This window comes from Peromyscus leucopus, chromosome 1, assembly GCF_004664715.2.
Source record: "Peromyscus leucopus breed LL Stock chromosome 1, UCI_PerLeu_2.1, whole genome shotgun sequence".
In the NCBI taxonomy this organism is placed as follows: Eukaryota; Metazoa; Chordata; class Mammalia; order Rodentia; family Cricetidae; genus Peromyscus; species Peromyscus leucopus.
Genome location: NC_051063.1, coordinates 61,599,927 through 61,616,955, shown reverse-complemented (window position 1 = coordinate 61,616,955; position 17,029 = coordinate 61,599,927).

The window sequence follows — 17,029 nt, the reverse complement described above, 5'->3', positions numbered from 1 at the left end:
TACAGGCATGCACCACCACACCCATTGTATGTGATGCCGGGGATTGAACCCAAGGCTCTCCATACATGGTATCTGCTAGACAATCTAGTCACTGAGCCACATCCTCAGACCCCTTCCTTGGTCTAAAAAAACTTTACTTATTTATTTATTTATTTATTATTGTATGCATATGAGTGTTTGCCTGCATGTGTGTCTGTTCAACATGTACATGCCTAGTGCCCACAGAGGTCAGAAGAAAGTGTCAGATCTCCTGGAACTGTAATTACAGGTGGTTGTGAGTCACCATGTGGGTGCTGGGAATCTGACCCAGGTGCCCTTAACCAGTGAGACATTTCTTCTCCCTGATTCCCTCTTGGCAAGCTCAAAATGACAAGAGATGTCCTTCACTCTACACCATCAAGTGAAGGCTGCAGAGCCAGGGTGGAGACAGTCCCAGGGCCCTGCCCTGGTGGTGAAGCTCCATACAGGTCTTTGTTCTTGAGACTCTGTGGGACTGTAGCCATCGCTCTGCTGATATGTTCAAGCGTTGTTCATCTTGGGACTGTGGAGGGCAGCAACTGGTCCTAGTCATCTTACCTGGCCTTCAACTAGATTTTTTTTTATTAAAATTTAATTTTTTTGAGAATTTCATGCATGAGAGCTGTACTTACATCAATTCCACCCCTTCCTCTTCCCACTCCAACTCTTCCCTTGTCCGACTCACTCCCTCTCAAACCCATGACCTCTCCTTTAACTATTAGTTTAATACACACACACACACACACACACACACACACACACACACCTGAATCCATAGTGTTGTCCATATATGTTTAGGACTGGCCACTTGGAATCAATAACCTACCAGGGAGCTCACCTCTGGAGAAAATGGATTCTTCCACCTTCAGAGCCTTAATTGATTGTTGTTCTTCAGCTAGGGGTGGAGCCCTGTGAAAGTTCCCCCATTCACATTAGCATTTGTCCATTGGTGATGTCATTTTTCAGATCTTGTATAGTCAGCCATATGGTTGAGATTTCCTGGGTATAGCTTTTTGGTCATATATAGAAGATATAATCTAGAAGCAGACTTCCTGATCCTCTGACCCTTATAATTTTTCTGCCCCTTCTTACTCCATGTTTCCTGCGTCTTTAGTGTAAGGATTGCCTTATAAATGTGTCAGCTGGGGTAGGCAATCCACAGTCAGTTGTTCTCTGCATTTTGAACATTTGTGGATTTCTGTAATGGTCTCCATCTGCTGTAAAAAGAAGCTTCTTTGATGAGGACTAAGCTACATTTAACCTGTGGATACAAGGACAAATATTTAGAATGCAGTTAGAGAGTATACTGGTTTAAGAAAGTGGCTGTGGTAGGCTCTCTTCTAGAGTCCATGACTTCTCCAGCCACAGGTAGTTGGCTAGGTTTATAGGACCAGGTATGAATTCCCTCCTGTTGATCAAGCCGCAGATCCAATTCGGCAGTTGTTGGTTACTACCAAGATGTGACACTATTGCACCTCTGAGGATATCTTTCTGGACTTGTGTTGTTGTTCATAGGCTTTGTAGTTTCTCCATCTAGCTTGCTGTCCACAGCTGGTTTCTGGCTCTCAGGAGCAGAGCTTGCAAGACGCCTTAAGAATCAGGACTCCTAGGAGGGAACCTCTGTTGAGACTCACAGTCCTTTCAGAGGTCCCACCATGTTTCCTTCCTCCCAGGCTGGCATCTACCCTACTTTGTAACAAGTCTTTCTCTGTCCCGTCAGCCAGCTCCCAAATAATGACACGGAAACTTTTTATTAATTATGAAAGCTCGGCCTTAGCTTAGGCTTGCTCTCAACTAACTCTTATAACTTAACCCATTGCTATTAATCTACATTCTACCACATTTTTTTTAACCTCTTCTCCATTTCTGTATGTCTGACTTATTCCTCATCTTCTGGCATCTCTCTCATGCTTAGATTCATCTCCTACTTCCCCTCTCTCTCTGCCTGGAAGAAGTTCCCACCTATACCTCCTGCCTAGCTACTAGCTATTCTTTTTTTTTTTTTTTTAGCTCTTTAAACCAATCACAGCAATATATCTTCACACAGTGTACAAAAAATATCCCACAATATTTCTCCCTTTTTTGTCTAAATAAAAAGGAAAGGTTTTTAACTCTAGCATAGTAAAACTTTATACAAAGAACAATTATCAGGTAAGAATTACATTTACAATGTCCAGTCTATCTATATTTGGCAAATTCAGAGAAAATATTCCATTATCTATCCTATCTTGGTGAGTCAAAAGTTTTGTACCTAATTTACTTTCTATACTAACTTGTATTACCAACCTACAACTATCTTTTTAGACCTCAAAATATTTTCTTAGATAAACAACTTAAGCTTTTATGTCTTTCAACCTTATATACTTTATATGTCTTTTGTGAGTTTCTTTTCTGAATTTGGTAACAAGGAAAACTGTAACTATAACTATTTAGTCTTTAACTCCACTGAAGACCTGAGAAGGATATAATATTACCTATATAAACAGAGAGTGTAGAGCAAGCAACTTCCAAAACTAAGAACAACAGAGACATCTAATCACCCCAAGCTTCCTCTGCTATGCTGGAGGATCCATCTTCGACCTAGGCCTAGAGTATCTGACAGACTTTTCTGTGAAGCAGGAATTTGAAGGACTGTCCTATCTTGTCTTGGCAAAGTTCAGCAATTGCCTTCTTTTGTGTCCCGCTTGTCAAAACTGGACAGCATTCTGTTAGAAGCCAAGGCAAGGGCAGTTTCTTTGCCCAGTGGCTAACTTTGCCACAAATGAAAGCAAACTCCATATGGAATTTTTTCAATGTTCTTCATCCTCTTTTGAAGTAAACTGGTGCTGCCAGGAGCAAATGTGTCTCACTGTCATGAAAAGCCTTATGTTATTAAAACATTTTAAACGCCATATTCTGTAGGTCTTTGAAGTATTTGAAGACCATCTATTTAAAATATATCTCTGACCTTAAAAACATATCTAACATGACTGTAAATTTGGTTGTTGTAGATGACTAACTACTAACCTGTCTTTCTTTATTATCCTAAATAGCTTCAGGGACTAGAACTTTACATTATATTTTTAAATGAGTTGCATAGATACAAAATCTTAAACAAGAAATAGAAACATATATACAGTATTTATAACAAAAATAACCTTAAATTTGTATCAATATATAAAAATCCAAAGCAATGCAAATATTTGAGGCTAGTGGTTGTTCAAAAGTAGACTCAACAATCCACCCTTTTATCCCACCATTTTTATACTATATCTCCCCCTCTTCCCTTTCAGAAAGAGATCCTTGGATTTAATGTTTTTTTGCTCAGCTTTTTCCCTGATCATGACCAACAACAACGTGTAACTGATGGGTTTTTTTAGCGGCACTCTTACCCCCAAGGAAAAGTCACGAAACATGACAGAATCCACTAACAAGAGTTTTATCAAGACAAAGAAAAAGGGATAAATGTGATCAAGCCTGTGGAAGGACACATGCAAGAAAAAGAGCCGGGAACATGGGGCCCGTCTTATAAAGGCCAGAACGCACCTGTATACACAGGCCCATGTGGCTATTCCACGCATGCGCACAGATCACGTGGTCACATCCATGTCATTACGTGACCACATAGCCATGGGACATGGGTCACAAGGGACATATGACCCGGAAATGACTAGGCGGAGATGACTAAATGTCCCGCCGGGCATGCATGACCATGGGGGTGTGGTTGGAATTCCTATCAGTAACCAATCTCCCTAAACAATGATAAAAATCCATAATCAATTGAATGACCAAAAGTCACCCACCCCACCTCTTGGGATTGTGGGCATCATGTTGTCTAGACTGCTTCCTGTTGTCTGGGAGTGACAGCATCTTTGGGGGATCCTGAGAAAATTGGAATAAAGGTCAAGTCCTGAGAGAGCTAGCAGTACTTTTTTAAAAACATAGTCTCTGTGTGATGGAAAAGTGTAGAGCTTATATGAAGTTTTAGCTAGAGTAGTATGTGAGGCTTGACCACTTCAGCTCATAGCTTTGAAGTTGTTCTGGATGCAAAATGTTGAGGAAACTGCAACAGAAGCATTCTGAGAGGCTGGATCACCTGTGCTACTTTGTTGGTATCTGATCTGGTTTTTTCTAAAAACACATAAACTTTTAAAGGTAGCATACACACACACACACACACACACACACACACACACACACACACACCTGCATTAACACAAGTATCAAATGTGTAGTGTGCACAAGTCAGTTAAAGATGATGTTTTGTTTTATGTGTGAGCAGGTAAAAGGCATCTGTTTTTGTAAGTCTGTTTGGACTGTATAACAAAACCTCTATCCATGCCATATGAAAGGATGGCATGTAATAACAAGTCATGAGGACTCTGTATCCAATAAGATTTATCATGTCTCATCCAATCTTAGAGCTGTTCCTACGTAGAGGGATCAGCATACACGTCACCTGTCTTATAGTCTTTCCGAAGTCTTCCTCCCTCATGTCTGTAACCAAGATCCTCAGGAAGTCTCCCCTGGTCAAGTCTGATCTCTACTAACTTTGGAGGAATCCATAGTTTTTCCTTTCCTTTGGGGGCAGGGGGGAAGGCATAGCTTCTCCCCCAATGCAACATATTTTCCAACTTCCATCCTGAAGCCCATCTCTAAAGTATACAGGCTGGTTTAATTCAGCATTCCCTTTCACAATCTAATGTCTCTCAGCAGCTGCCGTTCCCTCATCAGCACTCAAGAAATTCAAAGTCAACAAAGCACCACACTGAATCCAGACACCCTGTGTATTTCCTATCCTTATGTGCCCCCCTTTTTTTGTATTGCTTTACTCTTTCTTTAAAGACGTGACTTTATTATTTTTAAACTATTTTTTTTTCTATGACTGACTACACCCATTTTCTCTTCTTTCTTTAGCATCTGAGTACATTTTTAAATATACTGTACCTTTTTAAAGGTTTTCTTTGAACCTGGCTTTACTAAGTAAGCACCTGCAGTGTTCTCAGACCATGTGAGACAAATCTTAAACTGTCTTGTCTGCTGTCACGTGGCTCAGCTTATCACATGTTGCTGGCACATGGCACTGGTGGCTGGCTCAAGCCCGCAGGCAGTGGCCAGTAGCCATTCCTTTGTACACTGAGCACTGGCCTGCCTGAGAGACTATAGGACTATGAAGCCACATCCAGGTCCTTGTCCAGAACTTTTCTTAGCTTCCTCAGGCCTGTTTGGATATTCAAGCCTCCTCATTGGACATATGTAGATGAATTTTTTCTTTGGGCTGCCAGCTCCCAAATAATGACACAGAGACTTAATTATGAAAGCTTGGCCTTAGCTTAGGCTTGTTCTCAACTAGCTCTTATAACTTAAATTAACCCATTTCTATTCATCTATGTTTACCATGTGGCTTTTTTTCTGTACTGCTACTCCATTTCTGTATGCCTGACTTGTTCTGTATCTCCTGGTATCTCTCTCACACCTAGATTCATTTCCTGCTTCTTCTCTTTCTGCCTAGAAGACCCGCCCATACCCTCTTCCTGGCTATTGGCTGTTCAGCTCCTTAATTAAACCAATCACGACAATACATCTTCATACAGTGTACAAATATCCCACAAGACTCCTATCAGGCCAGTGTCTCATCCCACCCAGCACCTTTCTGACCTCTGCCACCCCATCCTCATCTTGGCCCTCTCACTTTCTGCAAGCTCACCCTATCTTCCTCAGCTTCAAGGTGACATTTCACTAGGGATTGGTATCTTCCTAGGTTCCCCCTTCATTTCTTAATCTCATTTACCCACACCCTCTGACCTCTGACTTCTGCCAGCCTTCAACACAGGGCAGTTCTGTTGTTCTGCAAGCAATTCTCTCCTGGACATGTGGGTCTCATGTGTCTCTCTTGTAGGACCCTGATTCTATCCTCACCCATGTAGTCTCCATGTTGGATGTTTTGAAACAGCCAAATGTCCAACAGACAAATGGATGGATAAAGCATGAGCTGACCCCAAAGGGACTATCACTCAGCCAAGAGAAGAGCTGAAACACTGGTGGGCACCATGGTGTTGGTAGAGATGAGTGAGTGAAAGAGGGCAAAATCAAATGCCACATATTATATGACTTCATTTACAAGAAATGTCCAGAATAGGACAATCCCCAGAAACAGAAACAGACACAGGGACAAGAATGAGGGGGAGGTGGAGACTATGGGGTATGGATTTCCTTTTAATCACAATATTCTACAGAGTAGGGAAATGGTTCAGCACATAAAGTGCTTGCTATGCAAGCCCAGAGGCCTGAATTTGAGTTCCCAGAAGCCATGCAAAGCCTGGCATTCCTGTCATCACAGTCTTGCTGTGATGAGCTGGGTGATGGAAAGGAGAGTCACTGGAAACTCAAGGCCAGCTGGCTGAGAACAGACACTTGTGAACAGCGAAGAAACCTTGTCCAGAAAGGCGGAACTCGAGGACTGACCCTCCAGGGAATCTGATCCCCACACGTGCTATGGCACACACGTGCATACAGGCTGACTCTGCTGAAACTTACATGTTGTGAATGAATGGTTCAATGAAGTGTGTGGAGTGTGACTGTGCTCAGAAGACAGCTGGAAGACTTTGATATGGCATGTGCCCCGCCTCTCCTCTGTGCCTCGCCTTTGCAGTGGCCTTCTATTGCTGGCTTGTGTGACTTCTCTTGAGTCTCCATCCTTGAGCTCTCAGGTAGGGGCAGAACAGCTTTGTCGGAGAACCTGATAGCAAATCTATCTTGCTTTGCAGGCTACATAGTCAGTGTCACATGCCCTGAATTGCTAGTGAACAAATGCTACCACAGACATAAACAACAACAACAACAAAACAAACAAACAAAAAACAAGAGTGAATGTTTCCCAGCAAAAGGACAGCCTCTGCATCTGGAACTTCAGATCCTGTTTATGTATTACAAAAAGTTATTTTGGTTTTGGTGTGTGTGTGTGTGTGTGTGTGTGTGTGTACATTTATGTGGGTATGGGCGTACATGTGTGTGGGATACATGTGCACTATGTGACAAGAACACATGGCAGCCAGAGGACAACCTCAGGTGTTATGGCATCTATTTTTTTTTTTGAGACAGGGCCTCTCACTGGCTTTTATCAGGTGGCTGACTGGTCAGCAAGTCCCAGGGATCCTCTTGTCTCTGCCTCCCCTAGAATTGCAAGCAGTTAGCAAGCCTAGCTTTTTTTTTTTTTTTTTTTTAATGTAGATTCTGAAGTTCAAACTCAGGTCCTCACATCCAGTAAGGTTAAACCTCAGGTATCCTAAATATTGACCTTTTAAATCCCATAAATATTTTTTTAATTTTAAAAATCCAGTATTTATCTTATTTTATGGTATGGGTGTTTTGTCTTCATGTATACATATATGCACCTTATTAGTGCGGTACCTACAGAGGCAAGGACAGGGCCTCAGAATTTCTGGAACTGGAGTGGTTGTGAATTTCTATATAGATGCTGGGGACTGGACCTAGGTCCTCTGCAAGGGCAACAAGTGTTCCTAACCACTGAGCCATCTCTCCCACCCCTCTAGCTTTGGGACAGTACTACAGCAGGTAAAGGTCCTAATGCAAGCCACAATTTCTGTCCATGTGACATGGGGACTGAGCCTCAGTCCCCCACAGCTTCCCAAACTGAATTCATAGTAGGCTTATCTTATACTTCTTTTCCTTCAGCCCATGTCCCTCTTAAGTCCTCTCCACATAGATGTCTACATAGCCCTGACAGGTCAGCCACATGGGTACCGTCCTCTTTCCCCATAGTCGTTTATCTGTGACCTGGCATCTTCTCCAGCTGGATTTCCACCTTGCCCTTGGAGGTTGACCTTTGACTACTCTGGTCTCCTGAGTGTGGAGTTCACCTCCCACTGTCTGAGCTCCACCTCCAAGCAGGAACAGCCTGGCCAAACGCAGTCAGATCAGGCCCGGCCCTTGGGATTCAGTCTCAGCTTTCCACATGCTGTATTGAGAGCCATCTGCCTGTATGGTCCCCAGGTCACCCCATTCCAACCCCTTGGGAATGGTACAAACACAGCCATCCCTCAACAACTGTCATTTCTTCATCAGCGGGCTCTGTGACACTCAGATAGCAATGGAGCCTACATAGATCATCCACGGGATGGAACAGAAGGGGAAGCTCTCCAAGGCTTTGCTGGTGAGTAAGAAGCAAAGGATCAGCTAGTTCAACACAGACTGCCTACCGTTGTGACACCCTGAGACCTCACTGAGGCCTTGGACAGACAGATTGGTTCTAGGCCATGCCCTGGAAGTAGACAATGCCATTAAGAAGAAGCCACTCGGGGCTGGAGAGATAGCTCAGAGGTTAAGAGCACTGACTGCTCTTCCAGAGGTCCTGAGTTCAATTCCCAGCACCCACATGGTGGCTTACAACCATCTGTAATGAGATCTGGCACCCTCTCCTATATACATAATAAATAAATCTTTAAAAAGAAGAAGAAGAAGAAGAAGAAGAAGAAGAAGAAGAAGAAGAAGAAGAAGAAGAAGAAGAAGAAGAAGAAGAAGAAGAAGCCACTCAGCCTGATGGCAGAGGATAGCTGGGCCCCCGTCAACTCATCAGACATCAAACCATGAGGGAAGCCGCCATATCCACAACAGCAGATATTCTCCAAGGATGTTCCTGTGCACGGCAAGACAACCTGGAAAGGAGGTGTCCCAAGCACGGTGGCAGATGCAATAAAAAGGACGAAAGGTCCAGGTGACATGTGGCTCTCTCTAAAGTCAAAGAGTAATCAGGAGGAAGGGCTGGGTAGAGGGCTCAGTCAATAAAGAGTCTGCCATGCAGGCATGATCCCCAAGGCCTCACAGATTCCGGGTGTGGTGGTGTGCTTGTAACCCCGGTGCTGGGCAAGTGGAGACAGGGGGATCCCTGGGGTTTGTTGGCCCTAGATCCCACAGAGATCAAGCTCAAAAAACCCAAAGTGCACAGCTCCTGAGAAACGACACCTGAGGTTGAGTTCTGGCCTCTATGCGTGCACACACACACAACACACAACACACATACATACACACAAACACATACACACATATACATACAAACATGCATACACATATACACACATGTACATGCATATATATACACAAACATTCATGCACATACATATAAGCACACAAACATACATGTACATATATATATAAACAAACATAAACATACACACACACACACACACACACACACACAAGAAAAGCCAAGCATGTGTCCACAAGCCTGAATGAAGGTGGTGTGGTGAGAGCAAGGCCTATGGAGCCCTGTAGAGATTTGACTTCACCATAAAAGGATTCTTTACAAAACAGGAAAGACAGGATGGAAACGAACAACACGTTTGACTCTAGAACATCAAGAAAGATTTCAAAAAAACAAAAAAGCCTGGATAATTAGTGATCGGGAAAAGTCAGCAAGATAGTGACTCATTCTCAGCACCTGCATGGTAGCTCACAAAGCCGTCTCCTGTCCCATTTGAGTACTGCACTCACATGGTATATATTCAGACACACACACTATACAGATCTATCTATCTATAGACATATATGTATATATAGGTAAACACACACGTGTATAACAAAAGACAGAAGGTCACGGCTGGAGAATGGCTCACTACTTAAGAGTACATACTGCTTTTGTAGAGGACTGGGGTTCAGTCTCCTGCACCTACATGGGGTGGCTCACAAACCTGTCCTCCAACTCTAGGGGATCCGACACCCTCTTCTGGCACCCATATGCATGTATGTGCACATACACATGTAGACATGTATAACATAAAATAAATAAAATAAATACTTTAAAATTTTAAGTCAAGAGCTGGGTAACAGGAAAGGACCTCTACATATATCCCAAAGACCAAGACTCAAAACTGAGTCAATGGCCTAAAAACTGGGTTTTTCCTTGTGTTATTGGTGCTTATCATGTACTTTGATCATCTTACACCTCCATTGCACTCTTTCCACTCCTCATTTCTTCCTCTTCTCAAACAGCTTCCCTTCTGCATTTGTCTTGCTGTTGTTGTTTCTTTGTGTAGCCCTCGATGTCCTGGAACTTGCTCTGTAGACCAGGCTGGCCTCGAACTCACAGAGATCTGCCTGGCTGGGATTAAAGGCGTGTGCCACCACCTGCCAGCCTGCCATTCTTTTTAAATCTAGATTCCACATATGAGGAAACATGCAGTGTTTGGTGGTCTGAGCCTGGCTTACTTTACTTAGAGCGACGATCCCCATTCCCACCCATTTTCCTGCCAATGACATAATCTCACACTTTCTGGCTGAATAACACTCTATTCTGTATATAGACCACATTTTCTTTATCTGTTTATCAGTCATGGGGCATCTAGGCTGATCAATAAGTGCTGTTGTGAACAGTGCAACAATGCACATGGGCTTGTGAGTATCTGTGGTTTGCTAGCTTGGAGTCCTGTCCATAAGCAGCAGGAGCGGCACAGCTGTGTCGGGTTTTGGAGGGAATCACCGTTCTGATTTCCATAGCGGCTGCATTAGTTCACATTCCTACCAGTATTTGTTGTTAGAAAAATTGATTCTGTAAGTGTGCACGCATGTTCGTGTGTGTGCACATGTGTGAAGGGTACACGTGCATGTGTGTGCATGTGTAGGTCAGAGGTTGGGTGTCTTCCTCAATCACTCTCCACTGGATTTTTTTGAGACAGGGACTCTCACTGAGCCTGGAGCTCTTCCAGGCTAGCTACCCTCCCAGCAAGGCCCAGGGATCCTCCTGGCCCTACCTGGCTGGCACTGGGTTAGTAGCTTTTACACAGCTGCTGAGGATTGAACTCTAGTCCTCATGCTTGAGCTTTACTGACTGAGACAGCCTCACAGACCAAAGGCTGATTGTGAATGAATGAATGAGTGAGTGAATGATTTTTTTTGGAGACCGGATTTTTCTGTGTAGCCCAGGATGGCCTGCAACTGGCTATGTAGACCAAGCTGTTCTCAAACTCACAGAGAGCACCTGCTTCTGCCTTTCAAGTAACAGGATTAAAGGCATATGCCACCACACTTGCCCCAAAAGCGATTTTTAAAAAGTCAATAAAACAAGCTTTAATATTTTTTCTCATAATGGAGATGGAACCAAAGGCCTCTTGGCATGTCAAGCAAGTATTCTGCCTCTAAGCAACACACCTCCAAAACAAACAAGTCTTACCAAGATAAGAAGATACTCTTGTTTTTGTTTTTATTTTGCACTAAGTGTTGTGTGTGGACTTCAGGAGTAAGGAACGTTACCCTAAATGAGCATCACTCAAGACCTTCCAAACCCCAAAACATCAAAGTGTAACTCCACACTGCAACTCAGCCATGCCCAGGACAGAGCTGGAAACCAGAAACACAAAAAATACCTGGGGCCAAAAGGACTAAAACTTGGCCTGACAATGACTCAGCATGGGAAGGTACTCACCATGCAAGCCTGATGACCTGAGTGCAGTCCCTAGGAGCCATAGTGGAAAGAAGAGTCAGCTCCTGAAAGTTGTCCTCTGACCGTCACAGGCATGCTGTGTAATGTATCGAAGTGCACCTGCACACGCTCATGTGCATGCATAACACACACACACACACACACACACACACACACACACACACACACACACACACGGGGTGGGGGTGTGGAAATGAGAAGAAGAAGAAGATAGGGGCTACAGGGATAACTTACTGGTTAAGAACATCTACTGCTCTTGCAGAGGACCAGAGGTCAGTTCCCTGCACCCATGTTGAGTAGCTCACAACTTCCTATAACTCCAGCTCCAGGGGGTCCAATGTCCTCTTCTGTCCTCTGTGGGTACCCACATGTACATGTGATACACACACACACACACACACACACACACACACACACACACACACCCTATCTTAAACAAATATTTTTAAGATTTAAGTTACAATGTCTAGTACCCAACTGTCTTTTCTCATTGCAGTGACTAAAAACCAGGCAAAAGGAACTATGTGGGGGAAACAGACACTTCTTCATCTCCCCAGGAACAGTGTCATAAAACAGGTCACAGGCAAGGTCAGCAAAATATTCTGTGGCTGAGTTTCCTATGCTGAATGTCAAGGAGAAGCACAGGAGGTAGTTAGTTACAAGAGCAGAAGACATGCCCGGAAGTTCTGGAGACAAGAACAACAGCATCTGGGATGGAAAATGCATCAGTGGCAAACTGGATGCTGTGGAAGGAAAGGCTGGTGAAGTGGACAGCACAGAAGGGGTCCCATCCGAAGGTCAGCACAGACAGGCAAGGTAAGGAGACGCACACGTCTAATACACACAGGAGCTCCTGAATGAGAACGAGAAATGAGACAGAAAAACACCTGGAGAAAAAAATAACTGAAAAATTTCCAAATTTGATAAAAATCATAGGCCTACAGATCCAGAAAGCTCAGCAAAACCTAAGAACAAAGAAAAAACATCACGATCATATTATGTGAAACCAGGAAAGGAAAAAACATTCTTAGTCAGAGGAAAATGATACATATGCATACATGCAGAAAAAATAATTTGTATGCAGAGATACCAAAAGGAGGTGACACAATACTGGTGCATCTGTTCACAGCAGTATTTCTTAAAACAGCCAAGGGGTGGAGGAAACCCACACCCACTATTGGTGGGGGCATGAATGGATAAGCACAATGTAGTCGGCCATTCTTAAACATGAAGGAGAGGATGGGATGGAGAGATGGCTCAGTAGCTGTGGCTCTTGCAGAAGACAGGCATTAGGTTCACAACTTCCATATGATGGACCCCAGCTCTCTGTTGTTCTGGTTACACGAGATCCGATGACCTCTTCTGGCCTCTGTGGGCAATTCATGGACATGGTGCACAGACGTACATGGAGGCAAAACACCCATATACAAAAAAAGAAATACTCCGCTTTTTCAATGGAGGGGGACAGTGACATGGATCAGTAGGTAAACTGTACCTGCCAGCAAACCTGACAATCTGAATTAGATACCAGGGGCCCACACATCGGAAGAAGAGAACCAGTTCCTACTAGTTGTCCTTTGACCTCCACATGTGCGTTGTGGCAATCACCCCCCACCTCACCCTACCCCCTGCCAACCAATCAGTCAATATAGTTTTTAAAAATGAAGGAGATCTGGAGATGTGGCTCAGTTTGATAGCATGTTTACCTGTCAAGCACAAAGCCCTGAGTTCAATCCTCAGCACCCCATAAACCAGGCATGGTGCTCATGCCATCATCCCAGCACTCGGAATATGGAGAAGTCCAAGGTCATCCTTGGCTACATAGTGAGTTCAAGGCCAGCCTGGGATATGTAAATCCTTGTTGGAAGGAAGGAAGGGAGGGACGGAGAGAGGGAGGAAAGAAGGAAGGAAGAAAAGAAGGAAGGAAGGACATTTTAGCCAGATGTGGTGATGCATACCTGAAACCCAGCACATAGGAGGCCAGGCAAGAGGATCAGAAGTTTGAGACCAGCCTCCTCTACATAGTGAGATAGAAGAAAGAAGAGAAAAGAAAAACGTGGATAATTCACAGGCTTTGAGGACACGATACTAAATGCAATAAACTAGTCACAAAAAGACAGGTGTTGGGGCTGGAGAGATGGCTCAGTGGTTAAGAGTGCTCGTTACTTTTCCAGAGGATACAAGTTTGGCTCCCAGAACCCTTTAAAATAGCCCATAACTGCCTGCCTAGCTCCATGGGGAACTGGAACTCTCTTTTGACTTCTGCAGGCACCACCAACACACACACACACACACACACACACACACACACACACACACACACACTTCAAAACAGATGTTTAAAAAGATTTATTTTTATTTTTTCCATAAAATAAACTTTAGAAAATAAAAAGGGAAGGTACTGAATGACTCAGTCTCTATGAGGTTCCTGGAGCCATCACATTCTTGGACACATAAGGTAGGACGATAGGTATCAGACACTTGCCTTATTTCTGTGCCCAAATGTCTGATAAAAGGCAACTTAAGGAAGGAAGTGTTTACCTGGCTCACAGATCAAGGGCACAGTGCATCAATGGGGAGAAGACATAGCAAGCAGGAGGCAGGTGGATCTTTGTGAGTTCAAAGCCAGCCTGGTCTACAGAGCTAGTTCCAGGACAGCCAGGACTACACAAAGAAACTCTGTGTTTCTACCAAGGGCTGGTAGCTGGTCATATTGCATCTACATCAGGAAGCAGAAAGATGAATGCTGGTGCTCATCTCACTTTTCCTTCTTATTCTCTGTGGAGCTCCAGACACAGGATGGTGTCATCACATTCAGGGTGGACCTTCCTTCATCAGTTAAACATCTCTAGAAAACAACCACACAGACCCACAGACCCACAGACGAGTGTCTCCTGGGTGATTCTACACTGTCACATTGATAGGAGTAACCATCACAATAGGTGTGGTGGGGTAGGGGCTGGGAGAAGGATTTGTAGCCCAGGCTTTAATGGAACAAAACTTTGGAAGCTGAAGACACTCTGGAGTTGGATGGTTGTGATAACTGCACAGCAATGTGGATTTGTTTGTTTGTTTGTTTTTGTTTCTCCTGAACTCTGCAACCTAAAATGGTTAAGGTGATGCTATGGTTTAAATGTGAAATGTAATGAACACTTGATCCCCAAAGAGTGATTTGGGGGGATGCTGTGTACCCTTGAAGAGGTGGAGTCAGTTTAGTGGGCAGAAGTAGGTCACTGGAGGGCAAGTCTTGAGTTGTGGAGCCTAGGTCTGTTCACTTCCTGTCCTGTCTCTGCTTCCTGACTGCCAAGGAGATGTAACCAGCCACCACATACCCTTCCCACTGCCATGCCTTTCCTGCTAATGGATTGTATCCCCTGAACTGTAAGCCCCAAGAAACAATACTCCTTTAAGTTGATTCTATTAGGTATTCTGTCACAGCAAAAAAAGGTAACCAATATGGAATACTGATATCAGGAGTGGGGCTATTTCTGTGATAAACCTGATCATGAACTGTAACATGAATCTTAAAAGTTCTTATTAATAAAATCAAACCTGAGCCAGGTTAAAGCAGGAATCTTAAAAGTTCTTATTAATAAAATCAAACCTGAGGCCCGAGTTATTGGGGTCCATGCTGGTAGATCAGAGAGACAGAACAAGCCATAGCTATCTCACCTTGCCGGATCCTCAGCTGGTCTTGTCTCCTCAGACTGGAGGCCTCTGAGTCCTCATCCGGAATGGGTCTCAGCTGAACTGCTGCTTGAAAGCCTGAAGCTTAACCAGCCACATGCTTAACCAGCCAAAATGCTTCTAGTTTCTGGTCCTCACGCCTTATATATCTTTCTGCTTTCTACCACCACTCCCTGGGATTAAAGGCTGGCTTTCTGAGATTAAAGGTGTGTGTCACCATGCTTGGCTATTTCCAATGTGGCCTTGAACTCACAGAGATCCAGAGGGATTTCTATCTCTGGAATGCTAGGATTAAAGGTGTGAGTGCCACCATTTTCTAGCCTTTGTATTTAGTGGCTGTCTGTTCTCTGACCCCAGATAAATTTATTAGAGTACACAATATTTTGGGGAACACAATACCACCACACCAGGTATTGGGGTGAACTGGAAGATCAGAGAACCAGAACAAGCCACAGCTACCTCACCTCGCTGGATCCTCAGCTGGTCTTGTTTCCTCAGACTGGAGGCTTCTGAGTCCTCATCCAGAATGGGTCTCAGCTGAATTGCTGCTCAAAAGCCTGAATGCTTAACCAGGCCAAATGCTTCTAGTTTCTGGTCCTCATGCCTTATATATCTTTCTGCCTTCTACCATCACTCCCTGGGATTAAAGGCTCACTTTCTGGGATTAAAGGCGTGTGTCACCATGCCTGGCTGTTTCCAATGTGGCCTTGAACTCACAGAGATCCAGAGGGATTTCTACCTCTGGAGTGCTAGGATTAAAGGTGCACCATTTTCTAGCCTTTGTATCTAGTGGTTGTTCTGTCTCTGACCCCAGATAAGTTTATTAGGGTACACAATATTTTCAGGAACACAATACCACCACAATGTACTGCACAGGCCTTTGGGACTGGCTTTGGGAAGAATGGGAATGAGTTTGGAGATTGTGAGCTACCAAAGCCCTAGAATGCTGTAAGAGGAATTTACTGGGCCACTCTAGTGGGAGCCCTAAAGACCTGAATGTTCATAGTAATTGCGACATTGAAGGCTGTGTGCATGTGGTTTCAGAAAACAAGGACTTAGTCAGGAATTGAGCTAATGACCATCTGTGTTAAATTTTGACAAAGGTGTATTCTGTCTGTGTCCTGAATACTTGAGTGTGGCTGAATTAAAAAAGAATAGACTAAGTTGTCTGGCAGTGAAAATTTTAAGATAGCATAGTGGTTATTGCTTGCTGCACTGACTAAGATTTACAGTGAGAGAAAGTATAAAACGGGGCATAAAGATATGAAAATGTGTAGCTTCCAAGGAAAGGAGTATGGATAAATTTAAGGCTGCAGACATGGCAGCTATGGACAAAGCAGCACTGATTACTAAAGAAAGAGAAGCCAGTACTCTGCACTTGGACAATTGGAAAGGTATATTGAAGACCAGACCACACCCATCAATAGCTGCAACTTATAAAATGTAAATTCATTAGAAAGGGAATGCTTGGATAGAAAAGTGGCCATAAGTATTCCCTGTTTGTATTAACTACCTAGGAAGTGTTTCCCCAGGATTATACTGCACTGAGATCATGCTGACACACAGAGGTCACAGCAGATGTGGCCCAAAGAATATCAAGCTACATGCAGAAGCAGGCAGTTGTGATCTCATAGTGCTGATTTTGTGGACCTACAAAATGGAAAAATTATGGGGTCATAGAGGTTTGCCCCAAGGTTCAAGGAAGCCTCCAAGTATGTGTGGCAGGGTTGGATTCTCTGCAAGGAGGACCTTAGAGGCCATTATATGAAGCTGTAAAGATAAAGCCTAGATTGCATTAGAGACTTCTAGTTAAGAGATAACAGAACCCTGGGGCATTTACTAAGGAAAGCTGCAGGTACCAAATGGAGAGGCAAAGTGGGAGGAGCTGGA